Here is a 17445-nt window from a genome sequence, read left to right as displayed (position 1 = left end):
AGGTTGCGGGATATTTAAGATGGTTACCTTCCTTTCATGTTCTAGATCGTGCGATAGAGCTAAGTTTTAGGGAATTCAGTCTAATGTATACATTGATGTAGGTTGTGCAGTGATGACTTCGCCCAGAAGAACTATCGCGGGCCAAAATGATAAGGAAGGATTAGGAAAGGGTACGAGATATATGCCCTCTATTGAGTCATATCCAAATGAGGCCCAGAGTGAGGAAGTTACAAAACATACACCCTCTATTGAGACCAATCCGTTTGAAGACCAGGGTGAGTCACTTTATTAGATAGCTCCAATTCCATCAATATTAGAGGAGCACAGAGAAGATACAACACTTCCCATTTTACCAGTTTCACTACCGGCTACATCTGATCAGGATGTGAGGAGGGCAGTACAGGTATTGACGCAGTTGTTTGCCTCACAGGCTTCGCGCCACTTGAAAGTGCATGATAGAGATAGACCCCTTGATGGGTCAAGGAGTACACATCCTTGGGATTTTAGAGGGCAATGCCCGTATGTATATATAGGATATGATCAAGGTGAGGTTATTAGATGGACTAAAAGGCTAGGACAATTGGTGATGATAGAGAAATTCAAGATGGTGGTAGGTTGAAGCAGACTAGGTTGATGCAGCGAGTTGTGCTAGACCAGAGTGCTCATGTAAGGCCAGTGCAGGTTCGCAAATAACCATGTGTCAGGATCATGTTAGTACAAGTAAAATAAAGCCGCCCCGGCCATTGTGTCCTCAGTGCAGTCAGGCACATGCCGGCCAATGTCGTGTAGGAATAGGAGTTTGTTTCTAGTTGTAAGAACCACAAGATACAGATGTGTCCAAAGCCGAAGCGTAAAGGTCAAGGTTGAGGATGAAACATTAGGTTACGATACTACTTAGTGATTAATGTTTGGGTATAGGTATGTAATCGGTTACCTTGTGAGATTCTTCCTTTTATGAGGTTATATCCTAAGTGTAGTATGTTTTACTATTGATATTCTGGGAATATGGGATTGACCTTTACCGCATTATCGAAAATTAGGGTATCCTAATGAGAATGAATTACAAATATAAGATGAAAGACCAAGTAAACCTCTAAGATCTGAATGATAATTCGGGCTATATTTATGATCCTTTAAGTTGAAGCGATATGAGCCTTCAGCAATGATGTGAAAAATATATGTCCTGGTTCTTTCTAAGCTAGTTAAAAATTCGGGATTGGATTTAAATAGTATTCTCGTAGTTTCTAACTTGGTTGCTATCCAAGATGATCAACAATTGAAATTTATAAGATGTCTAACCAAATTAACTATGAATCTAAAGCTATTGACTAATGACAATCGAAACAAGGAATAAGCAAAGAAGGTTATCAATGGGAGAAGATATGGTTTTGACAGGATAGGTGCAAGATAACTGTTTGGGATCTAACTCTAAATAATTTACTTCTAATATTTAAGTGAGTCTCGAATTCACTCAATTATTAGTTCAAACGTTAGGCAAAAAATTCTCTCTCAATTAAGTCTCAACCTCACAAGATGAACCAATTTAAGCATGTGAAGATATGCAAGAATGCGTAATGGTTTGGTCTTTAGGAAAACCTCTTGCGATTATTCTCCTAACTAGGTTTAATCAATGATTCAACTAGCCTCATTCCATTACTAAGAATAATCTATGAACTCAACCAACAATATAATACAAAGATATTACAAGTTATGTCTCTCTCAATTACATGAAGAAGTGAATATAAATGAAACAATTAAATCATCCAAACGATTCATCACATAAAACTAGAGTTATAATCCACAAACAATCATCAATACACCAAATCTGTCAAACCCTAATGGGAACTACTCCATACATATGGAACAATTCATCAGCAATAAAATTAAAGTAAAGGAAAACATAAATTCAATCCAACTCGAGACTTGAGTGAGGAAGGAATGATGAAATCCTTGTGCTCGTGTTCTTCCAACTCCTCCTTAGCCTCCTTAGGTCCAAAGTATGTCAAAAGTCCAGGAATTAACATTTTTCCATGTATTTATACTAAGTAGGGCCGGTCCCAGACGAAACCACCTTCTCCTAGCCGAAATAAGACATTGGCTCTGTAATAATTACACAGGCGCGCCGCATGGGGTGACGCGCCATGCGGGGCATTAGTGGGGAAATCCAGAGAGTCAAAATCTATCAGGCAGTAGGAAATAGGCAGCCGCGGCACCCTACGCGCCGCGACAATGGGGTTTTCTCAGAGTACATCTCAAACTTTGATTTTTGACGTCAAGACTTGGTCCTCGACCCCCGAACACGATCCCGGCTTAATCCCTTAGGCTTTTACTCAGACTTCAAAGCTTCAAATCGCTCGAATTCATTCCATAACATCTACATAGCTCAGAATCACTCTTGCAAGGCATAAAACACACAATAAGTGCGAAACACTATCAATTAAAGCTCAAACACAAATAAAGTGCAGTGAATTAGAGTGCAATAAGTGATTAAAACACGAGATTATAGCCTACCATAAACACCCCACACTTAAACCATTGCTCATCCTCGAGCAATCAAACTACACTTCATATAGAAACGACCTTTTTCAGCAACTCTCATAACTCATCATACCAAGAATATTTAAAACAAACTAAGCACAATACCGTAACATCCTCGCCTCAAGATTTGACTCAAAAGCACCATGCATTTTTATAACCCGCTCACTTACTCTAACACAGAGGTCAACGACATTACCTCTCTTTCATGAATCAAGTGCTCTCACACAACAATAGAGAGTAGTTCCACACACAATGAAATTTAAGAACAATTAGGAACTCAATATAGAAAAAATTCACTCACTCTCAGAAGTAACATTCATATGCCACAAAAGATGTACCATAGGCTTGCCCGTAGTGTAATACTCTATTAATTGAGCTGATTCAGTCAAGGATCAAGTAGAACTTTAATTGGTTGTAATGTAGGTTGCGGGATGTGTAGGATATATTTAGGTACAAGAGTGACTACACCTCCCTAAGCACTTTAATACATACAATTAATCATTCAAAACCCCACACTTATGTCAAACCATACTCCACCTTCACATCAATATATATTAACTCCCTACTTCTTTAAGCACAAATACATCAAGAGTTACCACTATCAAGGAGTATTTTTCACAACTATACAACTATGTTTTTCATTTTCTTTTTGAATTCAAGTGGCTCTTACTTTTTCAAAACAATACACCTTTCTCCTTATTTCAATTGTTCCACTCAAAAGCCAAACCAACACCCCACACTTTAACTTTTACAAAGTTCATAACAATTTCAAGTGCTCACGAGAGGTACGAGGTTAAAATAGATGGTTCATTCAAACAAATGGGTGAGGATTGTAATGTGGTTGCCAAAGAAACAGGATTACAGGCTCAACGGAGTTAACTAAGATACATAACAATTAGGTGGGTAAAAGCACATATCTGTCTCAACAAAGAAATGCCTATATCACTTCCAAGACTGAATAAAACTACTATTTTGCTTTACAAACACACGGGGCAAGTTCTAGACATCAAATGCAATGCACAAAATATACGAAACCTCACACACACATGGCACATAACTCACTCAGGATTGGACTATCAAGACACTCTCGTCAAAGAAGTTAAGCAAAGTTAAGATCATACAAATTAAGGTACTTATATAAGAGTCAAAAACTGAGCCTAAGCGTCACAACCAAAGTACTCACTATTATCAAGGTATAATAAAGTTAAGAGATATTGCCTTCAATTAAATTTATAGCACAAGGTTTCCTACTCCTAAAAAACATAAAAACTAACTACACTCGGTTCAAACAAAACCCTTGGAAAAGAACCGCGGAACAAAAAAAACCAAGGGGGAATTATTACACTACCTAACAAAAGAAAATATTTTTGTCTTTTTTCTTTCGACTTTAATCCCTCAAGAAACCTGTCGATGATATCCATCGACGGGAAGAATCGAAAATTTTTAAAATTTTTATGATTTTTTAAATTTTTTTCTATCACCAACTACTACTGAAACTAACAAAACAAAAACTAATACTAATACACATACATACATACAACATATCCCATACCCCATACTTTAAGTTGTGGCATGTCCCCATGACACACAATTAAAAAGCATAAGGTAGAGAAAACTTCCCTGAATATCTAGTTAGGGTCTGAGTCGAAGTCGGGCTCCATTCTTCGCGCCCGAACTAATGCACACATCCATGCAGACAGCTTTTTCTTAGCCTTCTTGAGGTAACACCCCATACTTATCTTTCTCACTCACCGCAGCCTTCTCTTTCAAGCCCTTCACTTTCCATTCAACACTTGCAGCTGGTTTTCCTTTTTGCACCCCCTTTTCTACATCCATCTTAAACGTCACAGTCTCCTCACCCACTCTAAGCATGAGTTTTCTCTCGTGTATATCTAATATCACTCTACTCCTTGCTAAGAATGGTCTTCCTAGGATGAGGGGAACCTCTTTGTTTTCCTCCATATTCACCACTATAAAATCCACAGGAAATACGAACTTATCCACAAGAACTAACACATCTTCCACTATCCCCTCGGGTATAAAAGTCATTTGGTCTGCCAGCTACAAAGATATTGGTGCAGACCTTATCTCTCGAATCTCCTTATCTAGTTTCCTATAAATAGATAGAGGCATTATATTAATGGAGGCACCTGAATCACACAAAGACTTATCAAAATTAATATTTTCTAAAGAGCAAGGTAGGAGTTTATTTTGCAATATTGCGCTGCAATGCTCTATGAGCTTGACCACTGAGGTCTCTTCTATCTTCCTCTTCTTTGTAAGGATATCTTTCAAGAATTTGGCATAAGAAGGCATTTGAAAAAGAACATCTATGAATGGTAAGTTTACATGAACTTGTTTCAGCATATCCAGAAATCTCTCAAACTAATTGTCCAGCTTTTCTCTATACAGCTTTTGAAGGAAAGGTAGTGCCGGCATATGCTTGCTCTCCTCATGTTCCTCCCTTCTCGATTTTTCTTCCTTCTTCTTTTTCTCATCTTTCATCGTGGCTTTCTTCTTTTTGTCATCATCACTTTTCAGTTGGTCCTCACTTTCTTTTTCAAGTATCACATCTTTTTGGATTGGGGTGGGGTCTTTCAACACTTGCCCACTTCTCATGGTTACAGTATTCACTGTTTCTTTGGGATTTCTTTCAGTATTAGCAGGGAGAGTGCCTGGAACCCTCTCAGATAATATTGTTGCAATCTGTACCACTTGCTTCTCTAAATTTCGAATTGTTGCTCCATGTACTTCAAATCTTTCATCAGTTTTCACAATGAAGGCCTTCATGAGATCTTCTAGACCATGTTGATTGGGTTGTTGAGGCTGAAACTAGCCTCGACTGATTCATAAAACTAGGAGCTCCTTGTCCCTGGAATCTGGGGTTGTTTTGTTGCCATGCATTTGCGATACCCCCAGGTGAACTCCATGAAAAATCGGGGTACTTCTGACCCATTGCATTAAAGTTGTAATTTCCCACAACATTCACTTCCTCAGTTGAGGCTTTACACTCATGAGTAGGGTGTCCTCTTCTACATATATCACAGGCTGCATAAGGCTCACTTTGTATTATAGCCAAGGTCAGCTTCCTTATTTCTTTAGCCATAGCATCAATTTGTGCCTACACAGATGTATTAGCATCAACTTGGTGAACACCAGTTGATCTTCTTCTTTCAGCACTCTCAGAGGGCTATTGATTTACATCTTCAAACAACTCATCAAGAATTGTAACTATCTCCTCTGGAGTCTTATTCATCAAAAGACCTCCAGCTGCATTGCTCAATGTTCTACGTACGGTCGGTGTTAATCAATCCCAAAAGTCCTGGAGTTGCATCCAGAGTTCAATTCCACTATATTGACACTTTCTAACAATCTCCTTAAACCTCTCCCATGCTTCAAAAATAGTCTCGGTCTCTTTCTGGAAGAAGTTATGGATTTTTCTTCTAAACTTGCCCGTTTTCGCTGAGGAGAAATATTTATCAAGGAACTTTCTGGTTATCTCCTCCCATGTTATAATCGAACCCGTGGGTAATCTTCAAAGTCATTGCTTTGCATAATCTTTGAGTGTGAAGGAGAATGCCTTTAAGTGCACTGCATCTTGTGACACACCATTGTATTGAAAGGTGTTCATAATCTCCTCGAAGTCCAGTAGATGCGTGTCAGGATCCTCGTTTATCTTCCATATGACGACACAACAATTCTGAAGGGTTTGAAGCAACCCTTGCTTCAATTCAAAATTATTAGCTGCAATTGGAGGTGGTCTAACACTTGATAAACCTTGATTGTAGGCTGGTCTAGCATAATCGCCCAGTGATCTCCCAGGCATGGGAGCTATACTTCCGAACTGGTCTGCCGCCAAGGGTTAATTTTGAGCAATTCTCCGACCCCTCTCTTCTTTATTGATAATTTGTGCTTCTCTAATAGCTGCTTCTTGAGAATCCAATGCAGCTTTTCTCGTTGTTAGGCTGCCTCTCTTGCAGCCAAATCTACATTATCATCACCATTTCCAACCATAGTTTCTTTGGTTAAGGATTGCCCAACCTTTTCTAACGTCTCGGTGAGATTTCTTTCCTTCCTCAGCTGTCGTAGTTGCTTCTCTATCTCTAGCTTATATGGTAGCACTTCTTTCATAGAAGCTCGAGTCATGCACCAATCTTAACCTGTAACCTGCACACAATCAAAGAACACCAAACGTAAAAGGGAAAAATAAAATAAAAAGAAACAAATCCTGGATTAGCACTACAAACAATTTCAAACACTATTGATTTAACACACACTTAAATTTGATGGGTGCAAAACACACAATTAACCGTTAATCAAATATAGTATTGTATAATATCCTATCCATAGGGATTGGATTTAACCAGTATTCTCGTAGTTTTTAGCTTGGTTGCTATCCAAGATGATCAACCGTTGATATTTATAAGATGTCTAACTAAATTAACTAAGAATCTAAAGCTATTGACTAATGACAGTCTAAACAAGGAATAAGCAAATAAGGTTATCAATGGGAGAAGATAGGGTTTTGATAGGATAGGTGCAAGATAATTATTTGGGATCTAACTCTAGATAATTCACTTCTAATGTTTAAGTGTGTCTCTCGAATTCACTCAATTATTAGTTCAAACGTTAGGCAGAAACTCCTCTCTCGATTAAGTCTCAACCTTACAAGATGAACCAATTTAAGCACGTGCAGATATGCAAGAATGCGTAATGGTTTGGTATTTAGGAAAACCTCTTTTGATTATTCTCCTAACTAGGTTTAATCAATGATTCAACTAGCCTCTTTAGATTACTAAGAAGAATCTATTAACTCAACCAACAATATAATACAAAAATATCACAAGTTATGCCTCTCTAGATTACATGAACAAGTGAATATAGATGCAATAATTAAATCATTCAAAACGATTCAATACATAAAACTAGAGTTATAATCCATAAACAATCATCAATACACCAAATCCATCAAACCCTAAAGGGAACTACTCCATATATATGGAGCAATTCATCACAAATAGAATTAAAGTATATGAAAACATAAATTTAATCCAAACTCGGGTCTTGAGTGAGGAAGGGATGATGAAATCCTTGTGCTCATGTTCTTCCAACTCCTCCTTAGCCTCCTTAGGTACAAGGTATGTCAAAAGTCCAAAAATTAACGATTTTCCATGTATTTATACCAAGTAGGGTCGGGCCCAAAATAAAGGACACCGAAAAGAGGTTCGAAAGATTCTTGCACTTGTTAGTAATACAATGTTGGAATGAGCAAGGAATAGAACGGGGAAAGCAATTATAGAAAAAGAACTCTGAATACGATTAGCAAACATTTACCTGACAAGCTACGTAAATCGAAGTTGAGTTGATTGGATAGAAGTATGTCAGCGAGAATGTACGACTCTCTATATATAGAGATTCCTTCAAATCACCTTGGGGAGAAGAAAGGTCATTCTAGGATCAGTTATGTTAAGAATATGGGTAAGAGAAAAAGGAGTGGACAAGCAGATTATCAAGTGTAAAGTAACGACTTATTTCCCTGGGGGGGGGGATGATATGATAAAGTGATAGGTCAAAAGGTGCGCCTTGTTGACGATGAAATGATGGAAATACTGTGAGAGAAAGAGATTAGAACCAACTTTAAAGTAACGCATGGGTACTAACGACGAGGAAGGAAGACGAATTGATGCCAGACGTGGTCAGATACTTTATACTTAGGAATATCAACTTGAATAAAGAGTTAATGTTGGGGGATATAAATCCAAAGGAAAATTGCTGAGATTGAAATATGAAGATAGAATGACGAATCAATCATAAGGGATTGAGAGGGAATCGATTATGATTCTTGAAGTTAAAGATAGACCATGGGTATCTAATTGGTGTAATCATTCTAAATTAGTTGTATCTCTATAAAGTTGAAACCTCGAGGGATAGCTGAGATGTCAGCAATGATAATGGAGTTAGTACAACATTTCAAGGACATCCTAAAGAAGAGAAACCATCCAAAATTAAAACAACAACGTCGAATTTGAGGATAAGATTTGAAATGACAATAAGAGAAGTAGAAAGAGTTAGTATAAAAGTAAGCTAGTATACGATGACAGTTCTTCTATATCCAGAATAACCATGATGGAATATGAAACACATGTATGGTAACATGGAGGCGTAAGCCAATAGATGATATCCAGAATTTTATGTACAAGAAATCCAGAACGTGAGGGAAACTAGAGTCGAGTTGCAAACAAAATGTAATAGAATGAGCCTAAACGAGAAACTGTTGGCTATTTACGGTAGTAAGAAGGACGAGGATAAGTAATTCTGGATGAGACGAAATAAAGGTAAAGCTAATTTTGTAGCGAATATGTTTACTCGTAATGCCACAAGTGACTGACAAATGAGCGAGCCCAGAGGGGGAAAAAAGGATTGCTAGAAGCTTATTAGAAATAATATAGAAGGATTACCTTATAATCAAGGAGAAAAGAATATCGACAAGAAGATTCCATTTTAGGAAAATAAAAAAGAGATTCAATAAGGAGAAGAGACACAAACTAGAATTTAATAAGAAGAGACTTTGAGATCAGGGCCGATGGCGTGTTCAAGTGTGACAAAAATTGTGAGGTGGGAGTAGGACAAATGTCCATTATCCACTCTATCCCATTTGTTTTGGAACGTCAAAGATATACCACGATAGCAAAGAATTACACAAACAGGATGATACAAAGAAGAGAGTTATAGAATGTCAAGAACATGGCAGAGTGATTAGGAATCTGATAATCAATATGGAGACGAGGAATGATTAATAAGAAATTGGTTCAAATGTGGCAAGTCTGATCCTACATGGGTGACTACAATTAGCTCAATAATATCCAACCTACTTTTACTAGATGATTTGCCAAAAGTTATACGAAGTGATAAGCCAGAGAAAGTAGTCCGGACATATAATATCTCCACCCTAATTCCATCCACTAAAGGTGCCCAGCTATTGAAATTTTTTGCAAACCCTCTCAAGAAAAACTTGGATATCTAAGTTGCTCCCAATACAACTTCATAGATGGATGGTTAAGAGAGTCATACAAGTTAAACAATCGAAGAAGGTTTAATGCAATTAAAGGTCTTAAGCTTTACGAATATATGGGAAATCAACTGCCATCTAATGAGGGAGCACAAAACGATAGCTATTGTATTAGCTACATGCAAGAGGATCATAAGGATCATAAGTCTCTGTATAAAGAATTGTGTGGGAGGAAATATGATTCACCACATGTGAAAGGTGGAATCGTCCGACCTTATTTAATGTATTAAGTAATAGAAGTTTTAGCATTGTTCAAGAATATCTATGCTTAAGATCATTACAGCTCGAATGCCAACACATGATGACGAGATTATAGTCTTCTTGAAAATTTTGTGCATGAAGGGCATAACGGTATAAGGATGACAAGCCGATCAAGACATATATATAGGCCACGTTCAAACTACCCATGGGAGATATTAAAGGAAGGTGGCCTCGGAAGTAGGATCCGTTCACCCGGTTATAATGTTTTGATATTGAAGAGAGGCACAAGATAATTTAAAAGTAATGGAGATCAATAAATGAGAAGATTCACATAGTTATAAAAAGGAGACGAAATAACGTCTACATGTTATTATCTACTCCAGCTTAAAAGAGAAACTTGACCTAATTAGAAGGATAAGGTGAGTTCGTACGTAAGTACTTAAATGACTTGTCCTACTATAAGATTTTATAAGCTAAGATTGGGACTTTATGTTGGTAACAGGGTTAGTTGATCTTATTCATAAAGGAAACATTGCCGAATTCAAGGACTTAAGGGATCAATATGTCACCCTTATACACTCCAACATTCGAGGACAAATATTCTTAGGGGCGGAGAATATTACACCTAGGATTGTTTTCACATCATTCGTATTGTAAGTTAACTAATGTGATCCCGAAGGAGTCATGAAACCCTTACAAGGCTAAGGATGATATTAAACAAATGTTAAGTATGTACCATATGGTTTCGGGGTTAATCGAATAAAAGATGTTATAAGCCATATTTTCGGAGTTATACTAGGAGTGCTTAATATGCTAATGGATCACGTTTTAAGGTATTTGAATTGTATAATATTCGTATTTTATGTTTTGAAGCCAATAAAGTTGTAAAACAAAGGTCGAAAAAAGTTATTGCAAGTTACGTTCATACTTTTGCTGAAATTTAGGTCTAATGTGACTGAGCTTTTCTCCTAATGTACCTGGAGTTACACGGTGGTCCACCCACCAAATTGAAGGTCTACGGGTCTAGTTTCCAATGAATTAACCTGTTTGTCGATACATGTCACAACCCAAAATCCTAACCACGGGGCCTTGATGGCGCCTAGCATTCACTTGCTAGGCAAGCCAACATCAATTAAAGAATTAACAAATTTTGACAATTTTAAAAGCAGAATATTCATAACTAACAACGGAAATACTCTGAAATACATAAGATAAAATACAAAAATAATGCAGTCTATACTAATCCCAGAAATCCGGAGTCACAAGTACATGACCAACTAGAATACTACAAATATGGTCTGAAATGAGATACAACTGTCTGAAATAAGATAATCAGTATAACAAGATAGAAGGGGACTTCAGGGTGTGTGTACGACGTGTAGCTCTACCTCAAGTCTGTTGAATAAGTCAAATCCGAGCAATCTCTTCTAAGAGTCGCTATGACCAACACGGGGATCTGCACAAGAAGTGCAGAATGAGTATAACCGACCCTATATACTCCGTAAGTGTTGAGCCTAACCTCGACAAAGTAGTGACGAGGCTATGACAAGACACCCACTATAAACCTATACGAATAATAATAAAAGACAACAAAAATATATAGATAGCGAATAAACTCATAAGAATGGGACCTGAAGGTCAACTAGCAGAAGGCCCCAGAATAACATGAACTCATAACCTCATATCACAGTACAGAAATAGAACACCACATTTACAAACAGTTACAACACTCCATACGTTGTTGCAATCCACAACCCGATCCCAATATCCTTTCAATATTTGTTGTGGTGTGTAACCCAATCCCAATATCATATCAATATCTGTTGCGGCATGCAACCCGATCCATTATCATATCATATCATTTATGTTGCGGCGCACAACCCATTCCCAATATCAATTCACTATTGCTAACAACTCAACACAACCAAATTCTGGAATCTCAACACAAAAGGTACTAAAGTGTATAAAACACCAAGGAACTACTAGTACCACAAAGAGCAACCAATATCTCATATTCACAAACCTCTACAAATCATTAACGCAAGAATAGCCAAAGGACTCACACGATTGGATATAGCATAATAAAGTGCAACAAATAAGGTAAGGACAATAAAGGCAAGTAAAAGCATGAAACAATGAAGATATTCAATTAGCATAGGGGGGCATGTAGGAGATAAGCAGATATTCAACAAGGAATGAATAAACAGAAACAGGTAACAAATAAATGATAGATAACGATTAAGGCATAAATAACAAGTAATGGCATGTAGCAATTAAAGCATGTAACGAGATATAACATGGAATAAATGGTGATATAAAGATAAATAGCCTAACCTACATGATTTAACCCGTGATAATGCATATACACTCGTCACCTCGCATATACGTCATTCCCACACATAATTCATGTAGCAATAACCAAACAAGTCCTAATTCCCTCAAGTCAAAGTTAAACACAATACTTACCTCTTTCCGCAACACAATCACAATCAATCACGGCTTTTCTTTTCGAACAAGCCTTCAAACCAACTGAATCTAGTCAATTATCAATCAAACAATCCAAAATAAGCTTTGGAAACTATCCGTGAACGAAAATTGTTCAATCTTAATCATTTTTAAAAAGTCAACAAAAGTCAACCTCGGGCTAGCTTGGTCAAAATCCGAGATTCGGACTAAATCCCGATTATCCGTTAACCCCGAGCTCGGTTATGTGCTTTGTTTCAAAATCTGACCTCAATTTAATGTCTAAATCTCAATTTTATAAAATCCCTAAATTCTACCCAAAATCCCTAATTTCTACCATGAGATTCATAGATTTGTTGTTAAGAATTCATGAAACGTAGTTTAAATTGATTGAAAAGTAGTTAAAAGTGCTTACCAATGAATTTGGGAAGAAAACGCTATCAAACAATCGCCTCTATGGAGTCTAGGGTTGAAAAATGGTGAAAAATGAGCTAAGTCCCGACTTTCCCATCATTTACCCAGCTGCAGGTATTGCAATTGCAAACTCTTGTTCACAATTATGATGTACGCAAATATGAACCACTGATCGCAATTACGACCAGTGCGTGTGTCTCAGAAATATCGCAAATGTGAAAAATCCTTCGCATTTGCGAAGGTCCCTCCCTCTGCAGTTGCGAACTGAGCTTCGATTTTGCGAAGCTGCCCCCAAGTTGTCAGAGATGCAAATGTAAGACTCCATCCGCAATTGCAATGTCCCTGCCTTTGCAAATGCGGCTCCTTCTTCGCAAATGAGAATTTCCCTAATCCTAGCTCGTTGTAAAATGTGATCACTTAACCGCAAAAGCGATGCTCGCAAATGCGAGATCTTCAGACTACACCAGAAATAGACTTACACCAGCAGTTCCAAATCAGTTCGCAATGCATCCGAAACTCACCCGAGCCTCTCAGGCTCCAAACCAAATATTCACATAAGTGTAATAACATTATACAAACTTGCTCGCTAACTCAAATCATTAAAATAACATCAAATAACAAGAATCAATCATCAAAACACAAGATTTCAACTTGAAAACTCATTTTTCACAATCGTTCGGGGTCGTCCAAGAATTAGGTGGGGTGCCTTAATGAAGGATAAATCTCAAGAGTTAGAGGGGAGGTTATAGGCTATGGGGGCCTGGAGGAGTAGTGGCGACGCGAGCGGTATGTGGAAAATGACGGCGAACTGTATATGGGAGGCTGCGAGAGAAGTATTAGAGGTCTCGAAGGGTTACTCGGGCGGTCACAGTGGTGACTGGTGGTGGAATGCCAAGGTCCAAGGAAAGGTAGAAGAAAAGAAAGTGGCATACCAGAGGTTAGTGGAGAGTATAAATGGGGAGAAAAGGTGGATGAACAGAGAAAGATATAAGATAGCTAGGAAGGTGGCGAAGTTAGCGGTCACGGAGGCTAAGACTGCAACATTTGGTCGCATGTACGAAGAACTGGGGGACAAAGGTAGGGACAAGAAGTCATTCTAGCTGACCAAGGACAGAGAAAGGATGACTCATGATCTAGACCAAGTGAGGTGCATCAAGGACGAGGAAGGTAGAATGTTGATGGAAAATGCTCAGATTAAACAGAGATGACAGACTTACTTTCATAAACTGTTGAACGACGAAAGGGAAAGAGATATTGTGCTAGGGGAATCGGAGCACTCCGAGAGTCACCGAGATTTTAGCTATTGTAGGCGCATTAAGGTCGAGGGGGTCGTGGGGGCTATACGTAAAATGCGTTGGGGATAGAGCGACCGGACCCGACGAGATTCCGGTAAAATTATGGAGGTTAGTGGGTTGAGCAGGATTGGAGTGGCTAGCTGGGTTGTTTAATATTATTTTCAGGACGAAGAAGATGCCAGAAGAATGGAGGTGGATTATGATGATACCGTTGTACAAGAACGAAGGCGATATCCAGAATTGTAAAAACTATAGGGGTATAAAGTTACTAAGTCATACCATGGAAGTTTGGGAGAGGGTAGTGGAAGTGAGGGTGAGGAGGTCAGTGTCGATATCCGATAAATAGTTTGGGTTCATGCCTGGTCGTTTTACTATGGAAGTTATCCATCTTATAAAGAGGTTAGTTGAACTGTACAGGGATAGGAAGAAGGGTTTGCACATGGTGTTTATTGACCTAGAAAAAGCATATGACAAGGTCCCTAGGGAAGTTCTTTGGAGAAGCCTGGAGGTGAAAGGTGTTCCGATTTCTTATATTAGGGTGATTAAGGACATGTATGATGGAGCTAAGACTCGGGTTAGAATAGTGGGGGAAACTCGGAGCATTTTTCGGTTATTATGGGTTTACACCAAGGATCGGCACTCAGCCCGTTCTTATTTGCCCTGGCGATAGACGCACTAACATACCATATCCAAGGGGAGGTGCCATGGTGTATGTTATTGGCCGATGATATTGTTCTGATCGATGAGATGCGAGGCGGTGTTAATGATAGGTTGGAGGTTTGGAGACAGATCCTTGAGTCTAAAGGTTTCAAGTTGAGCAGGACTAAGACAGAATACGTGGAGTGCAAGTTTAGTGGCGTTTCGGGAGAAGCAAACATAGACGTGAGGCTTGACTCTCAAGTCATTCCCAAGGTTATCCAGGAGGATGGGGAGATTTATGAGGATGTTATGCACTGTATAGGGGTTGGGTGGATGAAATGGAGGCTAGCGTCTGGTGTCTTGTGTGATGAGAAGGTGCCCTCGAAACTTAAAGGTAAGTTCTAGAGAATGGTGGTCAGATCGGCCATGATGTATGGTGCAGAGTGTTGGCCAGTCAAGAATTCTCATATCCAGAAGATGAAAGTTGCAGAAATAAGGATGTTGAGATGGATGTGCGGGCACACTAGGCTGAATAAGATTAGGAATGAAGATATCCGGGTGAAGGTGCGCGTGGCTCCCACAGAAGAAAAGATGTGGGAAGCTAGGCTTAGATGGTTCGGGCACGTGCGGAGGAGAAGCATGGATGCCCCTGTTAGGAGGTGTGAACGACTGGCCTTGACGAGTGTGAGAAAAGGTAGAAGACGACCAAAGAAATATTGGAGAGAGGTGATCAGGCAGGACTTGGTGCGGCTTCAGATTTCCAAGGACATGGCCCTTGATAGGAAGTTGTGGAGGGCGAGCATTTAAGATTGTAGGTTAGGAGGTAGGAGACTAGCTTGTGTTTTGTCATAGGTTGTTAGTGGCTTCAATTGTGTCCATATTACTTCTTTAGGGCTGCGGGTTAGGTCGTATGAGGCTAGTCCGATAGTATAGTATCTTAGGATACTAGTGGATCTTATTGTATCTATATTACTCTATTGTGTCTCTAGTATTGTGCCATTGTTACTGCTTATTGTTATTGATTTTCTCTCTATTTTTTGGTTATTACGTTGCTGATGTTATCTTTCTTGCTTTCTCTGCTATTACTGCTCCACTGTCTCTTTTCATCTCCTTGAGTCGGGAATCTATCGGAAACAGCTTCTCTACTCCTACGGAGTAAGGGTAAGGCTTGCGTACAAACTACCCTTCCCAGACCCCATTTGTGGGATTCCACTGGGTTTTTGTTGTTGTTGTTGTCACATAATGCACCAAAACATGCTCGGGTCACTCGGGACTCCAACCAAACATGTGTACAAGTCCAAAAATATCATACAAACCTACCGGAATCATCAAAACACCGATCCGAGATTGTTTACCAAAAATGTTGATTGTGGTCAACTCTACCCTCATTTTAAGTCAAAAATCACTTTTTCTTCAAAGTTTTACATAAAAGTTTTTCGAAAATTGACACGGACCATGCACGCAAACCAATAAACATCAAATGAATCTAAAAAGGTCTTGAAACATGGAAATTAAGGTTAGTACTTCAAATGACCTATCAGGTCATCACAATACAACATTAGAGTAGAGAGATATATTTGCATTTTTGCGAGACTGCGTAGGCAGCCCCTATGGGGACCACTTAGAAGGTGGTCGGCCTACTTTATTTTAAAAGCGATTTGGATGACCATTCTTGTCACGCCCCGAACTTGAGGAGCATGACCGGCGCTCAACCGAGTGAACCCAATCGAGCAAGCCTACGTTACATCAACCTCACATCATAACTCATGCATGTTTTATCAAAACATAATTAGATCTTGACTTTCATATTGAATACATTTGGCTCAATGGCCCATAAAGTTTTTTTTTCTTTTTCTCTCGTGATGGGTACATAGCTTCATAAATATCTTTGAACATAAATACATGACGAAACTCAAAACTTAAGTACATGACCCACAGTGTAGATGGAGCTTCTATGACAATAGATACCTAAGTACATAAAGCCAACTAGACTCGAATACCCACTGTAATTGTAGCGAGCTCGCCATAATCTGCTACGCAGAAGATCCATATCATCTTGTAGAAGTATACTAATATCTATTAAAAGATGCAGCTCCCCCGGCAAAAGGGACGTGAGTACATGTGGAATAGTACTCGCACGTAAGGCAAACAGAACAATATATAAAATCATGGTAATTCAAATAAGAGGCATACGAAGTACATCAAAAACTACGAAATATCCCATAGATTCACATTTCAAGTCTCGTTATGCTTATATCATTTTAAACTTTATTTAGGATTAACTGAGCCATATGAACTATGCGTGGAATACATAATATAAAGTAATTGAAACAACATGTACAAACAAGGCCAATGAAAGTGGCACCTAATTTCTGTGTTAACAATGCGTCTCACTAGACCGTCCATATCCCTCTCTTATCTTACACCTATACATTACACCTGTGCATTTCATAGACCGTTCACATTGTTTACTTACACAATACACCTGCGCGTTTCATAGACCGTTCACAGTGTCACCTATACAATACACCTGTGCGTTTCATAGACCGTTCACAATGTTTACTTACACAATACACTTGTGCGTTTCATAGACAACACAGTGTTTACTTACACAATACACTTGTGCGTTTCATAGACCGTTCACAGTGTTTACTTACACAATACACCTATGAGCAATTAAAAGTCTTAAGCACATTGAGACTTCTTACACAATTTGGCATAATAGCCTTCACTTGAAACACTACTTGGAGTCATAACATTTTTTACCCAACTCATGCTTTGAACACATTCCCGAAGGATAACATCATATGATAAGAGCATCCGGAA

At 38.6% G+C, this 17445-nt stretch overlaps 1 non-coding gene across 1 annotated transcript; it reads left to right on the top strand.

The window, feature by feature from the left end:
* Positions 1 to 5882: 5882 nt before the first annotated feature.
* On the top strand, positions 5883 to 5989 carry LOC142173961 (small nucleolar RNA R71). The gene has a single exon (XR_012703325.1). It is a non-coding gene; the product is annotated as a small nucleolar RNA R71 (small nucleolar RNA).
* The last annotated feature ends 11456 nt before the right edge of the window (positions 5990 to 17445 follow it).

This window comes from Nicotiana tabacum, chromosome 19 (assembly GCF_000715075.1).
Source record: "Nicotiana tabacum cultivar K326 chromosome 19, ASM71507v2, whole genome shotgun sequence".
Classification (NCBI taxonomy): domain Eukaryota; kingdom Viridiplantae; phylum Streptophyta; class Magnoliopsida; order Solanales; family Solanaceae; genus Nicotiana; species Nicotiana tabacum.
Note: the sequence above shows the minus strand (reverse complement) of the source record. Positions and strands in the feature narration are given on the sequence as shown.